Source organism: Mus musculus, chromosome 6 (genome assembly GCF_000001635.26).
Source record: "Mus musculus strain C57BL/6J chromosome 6, GRCm38.p6 C57BL/6J".
NCBI lineage: Eukaryota > Metazoa > Chordata > Mammalia > Rodentia > Muridae > Mus > Mus musculus.
This window is the reverse complement of record NC_000072.6, coordinates 119,887,562-119,897,075: the sequence shown is the minus strand read 5'-3', so window position 1 is coordinate 119,897,075 and position 9,514 is coordinate 119,887,562. Positions and strand designations below refer to the sequence as shown.

Sequence of the window (9,514 nt, the reverse complement as noted above, 5' to 3'; positions counted from 1 at the left end):
TAGACATCCCTGCAGCCCCTTTTTGTGTATTTCTGTGACAGGGCCTCACACTGAAGTTCAGACTGGCCTGAAACTCACTTTGTAGCCTGAACTGGCTTCAGATTCTCAGTGATCTCCTGCCCTAGGATCCCAATCCTAGCTACAGTCGCAAGTGTGAGCAACTATGCCTGACACAGCCACGTCTTTCTAAGTACAAAAAAAATTTCCAATGACAATTTGTATTGTAATTGTTGAGAAGACATTTGTTAAAGTCTTGGAATTTACTACAAGCCTGAACAATGTGAACTGTCAATCAATGTCACCAATGCTATTTGGCTGACAAGAAACATCCAGCTACAGAAACGTAAAAGTGTTTACATTGTCTTCTGGGGTCAAAGATGTTACCCACATTTTGTACAGCACAACTGGATTTAGTGGTTTTTCAGAAACCATGTAGCTATTGGTTTGCTCAGACTGGTGGCTGACTGTATCTGCTTACTCATTTTAGGTTGTGCTGATGATGACAGAAGTCAGAGTCTCTCGCCTTTTAGGCAAGTGCTGTACTGCTGAGACAAACACCAGCAACTTAGCAAGACTGTGACCTGGGGTCTGGTTTTATTTATTTTCTGAATCAATATGAATTTTCTTAACACACATTTGTCGAAGTCTGTACAAACCAAACATTTCTATGTTTTAAAAATGTCCATTATTACAAACATACAAAGAAATGGAAGGTGTTACCAAAAGTTACTCAATTACATTATAAAATGCTGTCATAATTTTTTTTAAAAAAAAATCAACATTTCAGGACTGAGGCTTCCTCTGTCTTTTCTAAGCTCGTGGGAGTTAAAAAAATGTGTATTTGCTGAATATTAAATTCTTTAGATCTTAAAAAGGTTTAGCATAAAACTAAGTAAATCTTTGTATATTGTCACACCACACCAACAATTTCTCAGTCTTACTTTTCGTTGAAGAAACCATAACTGTTATTCTTTTTCTGCCATCTTTTCCCCACAGCTTATGAAAATGCATCTGAAAAATGTTAAACAATAGTTTATCTTTACAGAAGTTTCTCATTCAGAAAGTTACAAAATTATTTAGCATGGCAGTTTTCCCTGCTTAGAAAGGGAAATTGCGGCCGGAGGTGGTAGCCCACGCCTTTAATCCCAGCACTTGGGAGGCAGAGGCAGGCGGATTTCTTAAATTCGAGGCCAGCCTGGTCTACAGAGTGAGTTCCAGGACAGCCAGGGCTACACAGAGAAACCCTGTCTTGAAGAGAGAGAGAGAGAGAGAGAGAGAGAGAGAGAGAGAGAGAGAGAGAGAGAGAGAGAGAGAGAGAGAAAGAAGAAGAAGAAGAAGGAGGAGGAGGAGGAGGAGGAGGAGGAGGAGGAGGAGGAAGAAGAAGAAGAAGAAGAAGAAGAAGAAGAAGAAGAAGAAGAAGAAGAAGAAGAAGAAGAAGAAGAAGAAGAAGAACAAGAAGAAGAAGAAGAAGAAAGAAGAAGAAAGGAAAATTGCATTCCCTACCACAGTGAGACACAAACACAGTCCTTCGAATCTCCTGTCCAGAAGAGCCACTCATGTCCGGACCTCTGCTCGCCTGTGTGCACGCGTCTTTTTGGAGAATGTAATCCCAGACTACAGAGCAGGTGAACAGTGACCCTGTCTGTCCCAAGGTCACTGCCTTCAGGATCTGCTCTAGCTCCAGCACCTCTGGCACTCACTGCAGGGCTTGCTCTGTGTCCTAGCACAGACTCCCCATCTCTAGTTCTTTTCCCAAAGAACCTACTGGTCCAGACAGGGACCAGGGCACACCCTTCGGCTCCCAGAAGCACGTGCTTTCTGACTTTCTATTAAGAACAGGGAGCACGCGGGATGAGGGAGAGAAAGGAAAGTACAGTGAGGTCCTCCCCACCGTACAGCCCGCACCCAAGCAACCCATGCGGACCCTCGGAAACGCACAGTAGTTCACATCTTATCCCTCTTGAATCTGCTCAAGTCAAAAAACAAAAACCCAGGTTTTGATAACAACCTGGTACAACAGCTGATATAGCAAGAAACAGGAATATTTTTAAAAAAGAAGTGGCGGCTGGGACCACGCCTTTAATCCCAGCACTTGGGAGGCAGAGACAGGCAGATTTCGAGGCCAGCCTGGTCTACAGAGTGAGTTCCAGGACAGACAGTACTATACAGAGAAACCCTGTCTCGAAAAATAGGAGGAGGAGGAGGAGGAGGAGGAGGAGGAGGAGGAGGAGGAGGAGGGGGAGGAGGAGGAGGAGGAAAAGGAAGAGGAAGAGGAAGAGGAAGAGGAGGAGGAAGAAGAAGAAGAAGAAGAAGAAGAAGAAGAAGAAGAAGAAGAAGAAGAAGAAGAAGAAGAAGAAGAAGAAAAGTGGTGGCAGTGTGGGAATTTAAAATTATGTAGAAGAAGGAGAGGGGTGGGTAGAGGAGGAAGTACCCAGTACAACTTGGACAAGCATCTTTCTGCCCTACTTAAAGACAGACTGGCCAAACTCAGCAACCGTCCTTAAGCCTCTGCTCACATGCTCTTCCATGGGGTCCTCCAAAAGGCACTTAGCTCCACAGTACTTATGGTACTTACACTTCCAACATTACCTCAGCATCAAGACTCTAAGGCAATGAAAAAGAAAAGACTGCATTCTTTTACTGAAAGCTAGCAAACAAAACTGGATTTTTTTTTCTTTTTCCAAAGAGGCATCACTTTTTACAAGCTAGGCTACCATCATTCCTTTATCAAGAAAAGGTTTCCTTTTTAAAAAATAAATAAAACTCTGTCTATACATAGTACAAAGGTCATAGATAATATACCTGGAAAACCCCCAAAAGTATACCCTGAAGCAAAAGGTTTATTGGTGAGAAAAAGCCTCCCTCACTGCACAGAGTCTCCAGGTGGCAGTTTTCGAGGTTGGGGGTGGTAGTGACGTACAACTGACGACAGACTGCTTGCTCACGGGGATGGCAGGTGTGATGGTGGACAGACACTCTGCATGTGACACGAGCAGTGACCACTATGGAAAACAGGACTAAAATATAGAGAGAGAGGAGCACGGAGCAGGGAGCAGGAGGAGGAGAGGAGGAGGTCTGGAACCCTAACCGCTCAGCATGCTGCCATAACAGGGCACAGACCAGGTGTTTCCATTCAGCCCATTGCATCTGAACAAAGAGGGGCAAGGTAAGCAGATGGAGATTGTGTAGGAAGCACACTTCCCAGAAGACAGCCAGCTCACCAATCCTGACCCGGGAGCACTGGATTAGTGCTGGGAGCCTTCTCGAGGTCTTCACGGAGATGTTGCGGTGCCTGACTTCTCAGACTTCTTGCTCTTGGACACGGCAGCTGCCTGCCTGCAGTTGCTCTGTGACCTCCTTGTGGGTTTTCTCCATTTGGTTCATTTTGGCCCAAGTCTGAGACTCCTGGTACTGAAAAACAGCCTCCAGCTCCGTCATCTTCGTCTCTTTCTCTAAGACCATTTGATCCTTCTAATGCACAACATCTCCTTCAGGGTGGCCACCTCTGCCTTCAGCTGAGCAATGATGGCAAAGTGGCCAGTGCCTGGTGAATCCAGAGCCAGGTCTGGGGAAAAGCTGTCTCCCTTAGTTGTGATTGACTCTAAGTTGGATTTTTCCCCCCTTTGGGATTTCATTTTGAATTGATGTAGAAAGTGTTTTCTGGCTGCTGTAATGGCTGTCACCACTCAGGCAGTTGGACTGCTCCTTCTCCCGATGGCTGCTGCGAGAAGAGCTGCTCAGGTGCTTCCTCTGCTCTTTGGTCTTCTGAAGGACACACTTGTATGACTGTGCACAGCCAGCATAGCAGCCTCCCACCCACCTTCTTTCTATCATCCTTCCTGTCAAATGCACACTGCTGCTTGCACTGTTCACAGGAGTATGGGGGTCCATACTTCCTCTCTGAATTTGTGCAGCGCTGGCCTTTATTCCCAATAAATGTAGCAGTTATGTTGCAATACTGACAAGGGTTAGGTGTTCCATATAACGGTACATTCTGAGCACACTTCTTGCACATTGTATTGGTTTTACTCTCCTGCTGGTGCTCAGTCCCGCAGTAGGTGCACTTCACAACAAGGTGGGCAATCTGGCATTCCTTGCACAGCTTCCGCCCCTGAGACATCACCTCAAAGGGGAAGTGCTGGTGGCATTTGGTGCAGCGCCGCCATATCAGGCCCAGGCCTTGCTTACCACTGCCCCTCCTGCCGGCCTGCTGCTTTATCTCTGGGGTCTGGCTTTAGAGTCAGTGCTTTTGCCACAAAGAGAAGTTCAGAGCTGAATAAGATAATTCTCTACACATCTTCACCAATCATCCATTTCGGTTAGCAGAAACCTCCCAAGGAAGCCCTACCATACAATTTAGAAAAATCTATTTTGGGGGCTGGCGAAATAGCTCAATCATTGAAGTACTCACTATCCAAGCATAAGGACCAGAGTTGAGATCCTTAATGTCCATGGAAAAAGCCAGGCATAGCGATCTGCACCTATAATCCCACGGCCGGGAGAGGGGAACAGGATGATGCCTGAAGCTTGCTGGCCAGCCAGCATAGGTGAATTGGTAGCCCCAGTTTCAGTGAAAAAAACCTTGCTCAAAAAATAAAATCAGACCGGGCATGGTGGCTCACACCTTTAATCCCAGCACTCGGGAGGCAGAGGCAGGTGAATTTCTGAGTTCGAGGCCAGCCTGGTCTACAAAGTGAGTTCCAGGACAGCCAGGGCTATACAGAGAAACCGTGTCTCGAAAAACCAGAAATAAATAAATAAATAAATAAAAATAAAATCAGGTGCAGAGTGATTGAGAAAGATATCTAATATCTGTCTCCTCCACTCTAAGAGCATGCACACACAAGAAAGAAAATCCATTTCTATTAAGAATCTTTAAATCCTTTTAAAGATGTTTGTTGCACTTCTTTATTTTGTGTGCATATGTGAATGGGTGTTCATGCACATGTAGAGGTCAGAGAGCAGCCTGCAGGAGTCAGTTCTTCCACACGTGGTCTCAGGAACCAGGCTGAGGTTGAGAGACTTGGAGGCAGGCATCTTTACTTGATGAGCCATCTTGCTGGCCCAGAAATCTACTTTTGGGGACAATTCACTAACTGAAAGAGACTGTTCCTGGGTTCAAATGTTGTGCTTCATCTGTGCTTTGGGACCACACAGAATAAATTGCCCAACAATGTGGCAGGTCACTGAATTTCAGCTGTATTTTCTGAGCATTTACCACATAGGTCCAACAAAGTGTGGAAGGGTGAAGCAGGGGACCCACTCCCATAGAACCCAAAAGAAGGTAAAGAACTTAGATCTAACATTAGAAATGACTTCCACACAAAATTAAAAGTGGTGAACGAGAAGTATAGATAATGAAATTTAAATGATGTCAAGTCTGATGAAGCATCAGGAAGTCTTCATGGAGAAAGAAGCAGGTAAGAGGAAAGTTGCTATCCCTGTGTCTGGACTGACATCATATGGAGACACACACAATGGGAGACTCTGTAGCTCATCTTGGTTGTTTTCCTGGTTAGTTTAATATCAATTCTATACAAGCTAGAATCTTTTGAGAGAAGGGGCCCTTAATTTAAAAAAAAAAAAGTTATTCCATAAGATCCGGCTGTAGGCATGCAAGACTAGAGCATTTTCTTAATTTCTAACTGGGGCCAGGGGGAGGGAGGAGGGGAGCCCATTGTGGATGGAGATACTCTGTAGTCAGGTGCTCCTATAGAAAGGTTTCTATAAGAAAGCAGGCTCAGGAAGCTATGAGGAACAAATCAGTGAGCAGCACTTCTCCAAGGCCTCTGCATCAGCTCCTGCCTCCAGGTTCCCATCTAGTTTGTGTCCCTGCCTTGGCTTCCTTCCCTCAATGGACTGTGTGATCCAGAACGTGAAAACCAAATAAACCCTTTCCTCCCATGTGAGTTTGATCATGGTGTTTCATCCCAACAACAGTAACCTTAACCAGGACAGGAATTGATACTAGAATCATGGGCGTGGCCGGAACAGACTTTTGATCATGTGTTTGAGGGAGAGTAGTGGAAGGACTTTGGAACCTTGGGCTGGAAAAGCCATTGAGTGTTCAAACTCAGTGAGGTGCTCTATGGGAGCTTGGAAAAGAAGAGTGTTGAGAGAATACAGAGGATGGAGGCCTGGCTTGTGAAGTTCCAGGGAAGTTTGGGAGTCACTTAAAACTCTATTGTTGCATATACTGTGTTACTAATCTGTGATTCTGTGTAGTTTGGGGCTGAAAAAAATAGCTGGGATTAACAAGATACCAGAACCACTAAAGTGAAAACTTTGCTTTGCTAGGACAGTCAGTACAAGAAGGTGGGCTGGCACTGAGAAATTAGCAGTGATTAAGAAGAAAGCCGGGCAGTGGTGGCGCACGCCTTTAATCCTAGTACTTGGGAGGCAGAGGCAGACAGATCTCTGAGGCCAGCCTGGTCTACAAAGTGAGTTCCAAGACAGCTAGGGCTATATAGAGAAACCCTGTCTCAAAAAACAAACAAACAAAAAATAAAAACAGAAGGAAGAGGAGGAGGAAGAGGAGGAGGAGAAGGAGGAGGAGGAGGAGGAGGAGGAAGAAACCAGTATCACTGAGGTGAAATCTTCTGGTATTATTTCCTCGGAGTTGGCACACAGATGCTGAATTCAGGAGGAAGCCAGAGTTGTACCTTGTGCTGGCAGCCAAACTTCATCCTGTATAAGAGTCTCCCAGATGGTTCTGGTTTTGAAGACATGATGGGTTCATGGAGGGCAGCTGAGGCTTGGCGATGTGAGAGACCAGAAGATGCCACTGGTTAAAGTGCAGCCACAGTAGCAGCTGAAGTCCCAGGACTGAAGGGGTCATGCAGAGAAGTTGAGGCTTGGCACCATGAAGAGAACTCAGAAGAGGCTATTGGTGAAAGTACAACCCAGTCGTAGCAGGAGACCCCAGGACTTCGGAGACACCAGTGGGATGACTGCCAAGACAGTAGCGGCTGTGGAGTGGTGTCAGCCTGAGCTTATGAGACAAGCTCTGTGTGCTGGAGGGGTCAAAAGGCTGTGATGTGATGGAGTCCCAAAAGTCTGACCCGGAGCTTCACATGCAAAGTGGTTTGGGTTTGCCTTGATATTGTGACAGAGTCCTGGCTCTTCCCTCTTGGAATAGAATTTAATTTATTTTGATTTTATAGGAGCTCACAGTTTAGAGACTTTGAACTTTCAAAGAGATTTTGGATTTTTTTTTTTAATGAGACATAATCTTTTTTTTTTTTTTAGAATTATTTATCTAATGTTTGTGAGTACACTGTAGCTGTCTTCACACACACCAGAAGATGACATCAGATCCCATTATAGATGGTTGTGAGCCACCATGTGGTTGTTGGGAATTGGAACTCATGAGCTCTGGAAGAGCAGTCAGTGCTCTTAGCCGCTGAGCCATTTCTCCAGCCTCTAGATTTTGGAATTTTTAAAAACACTGAATTTGAAAGCTTTTGAATTTGTAAAGACTGTGGGAGTTTTACATTTGCAATATATTTTATATTGAAATATTTATTAATATGAGACCTCCGGAGATGAACAAAAATGGAAAGGTTGTTGATAAATAATGTTTGTATGGTATTGGTGCCTTAAGTTGACAAGGAGTCAATTGTCCTGGCTAGTTTTATATCAACCTGACACAAGCTAAAGACATCTGAGACTAGAGAACTTCAATTTTTAAAATGCTTTCATAAGATCAAGCTGTAGGCATGCAAGACTATAGGTCATTTTCTTAATTAGTGACTGATGGAGGAGGGCCCAGTCCATTGTGGGTAGAGGTACCCCAGGTAAGGTGGTCCTGGGTTCTATAAAAAAGCAGCAGGAGGAGGCTCTGAGGAGCAAGCTAGTAAGCAGCACTCTTCCATGGCTTTGGCATCGGCTCCTACCCAGTTTGAGTTCTGGCCTTGGCTTCCCTCAATGGAGTGTAGTTTGGGATAGGTCAGTCAGATAAACCCTTTCCTCCCCAAGTTCCTTTTGGTCATGGTGTTTCATTACTGCAAGACAGCTGTCAACCTAATTGGCTCTTGACTCAACTAAGAGGCACACCTCTGGGCATGTCTGTGAGGGCGCTGTCTGGATGTAGTAACTAAATTGGGAAATCGCCTTCTAGAATGGACAAAACCTTCCAGTGTCTGCCCAAATAGAAAGAGGGAAAATCAGGGCTTCTTCTATGCGCCTGCCCTCACTTCTTGCTGGTGAATATATTGCCTGTGCTGCTGCTACTGCTGCTGCTGCTGCTAGTGCTACTGTTGGTACCATCCTTCAGTGATATCAACATCCAGCTTCTTGGGCCTTCCATAGATGACTGAAGATGAGAAGTTCTCTGGGAATCCTCCAGACCTTCAACACCAATACAGGGACTACTGAGGTCTCCAGCCTCATAAACTGAACAGTCTCCTTGTTCTTAGCCTCTCTGATATGCAGACAGCTACTGTTGGATCATGTAAGGCAATCTAATAAATCCCCTGTGAATAGATCATTTTATCACTTCTGTTCCTCTATCCTAATGCGTGGATGGCCTTCCCCTTAGGTGCTGGGAAGGTATAAAACATTAAAATCGGATACAACAGTGTTAATGACTAGTTCTTTCAGTGAGCACTCTTTTGGTGTTCATCTTCCTAAATAAGCAAAGATGCTGGGACCAGGGTAATCTGACTAATCAGTAGATGTTGGACTCTCCCCGTGGCTCTGATGCCTTAAGGAGAAACTATCAGTCTAACCCCAATCAGATTCCCTTTATGCCAGCACTAGCCATTTTGAACTCCCCTAAAGGCATCTGATGCTCTGAGCTCCCTGAGGGCACAGACTGTGAAATAGTTCTTACAGGGTTTTGTTATCTTGAACCTTGATGAACTCTGGGTAACCCTATGAGACACAGATCATCATGTGTCCTGCGCCAATTAGTTGTTGGGGGTGAGGGGAGCTTCGTTAGGTTTTCTGTTGCTGTGATTAGCACCTTGACAAACAGCAAGCTTGGGGAGGGGATGGGTTATCGCACAACTCTCAGGTCACACTCACTTCCTCACTGAGGGAAGCCAGGGAGAGAATTCAGAGTAGGGACCTGGAGTCGGGAACTGATGCAAACACCACAGAGGACTGCTGCTACATACTGGCTTGCTTCTCTGTGGCTGGCTCAGCTTGCTTCCTTATAAAGCCCAAGACTGCCTATCCAGGGGTGGCACCAGCCACAGTGAGCTAACACCTCCTCCATCAATACAAGACCTCACAGACTTGCCTACAGGTCACTCTTAGGAGGCATTTTCTCACCCAAGAGTCCCTTTCCCCAGACACGCTCGGGTTTGTGTCAAATTGACAAAACCAACCAGAACAGGGCATTTGGGAGACATGCAAGTTCTGGCCTAGAGAAGAGGATAAAAATTTCCCCTGATCAGACAATTTTAAAGCCCACTGCCTCCCTCCAGTTTAGGCTTAAAAGACATCTTTTAATAAATGAGGTTCCATTCCTGTTTATGATCAAACCTCTGTTTCTCAAGGACTGGGCTAT

The 9,514-nt window shown here is 45.3% G+C and overlaps 1 pseudogene; it reads right to left on the bottom strand.

Annotated features, from left to right (window-relative positions):
- Window positions 1–3,077: 3,077 nt before the first annotated feature.
- Gm15532 (predicted gene 15532) lies at window positions 3,078–4,221 on the bottom strand (annotated as a pseudogene).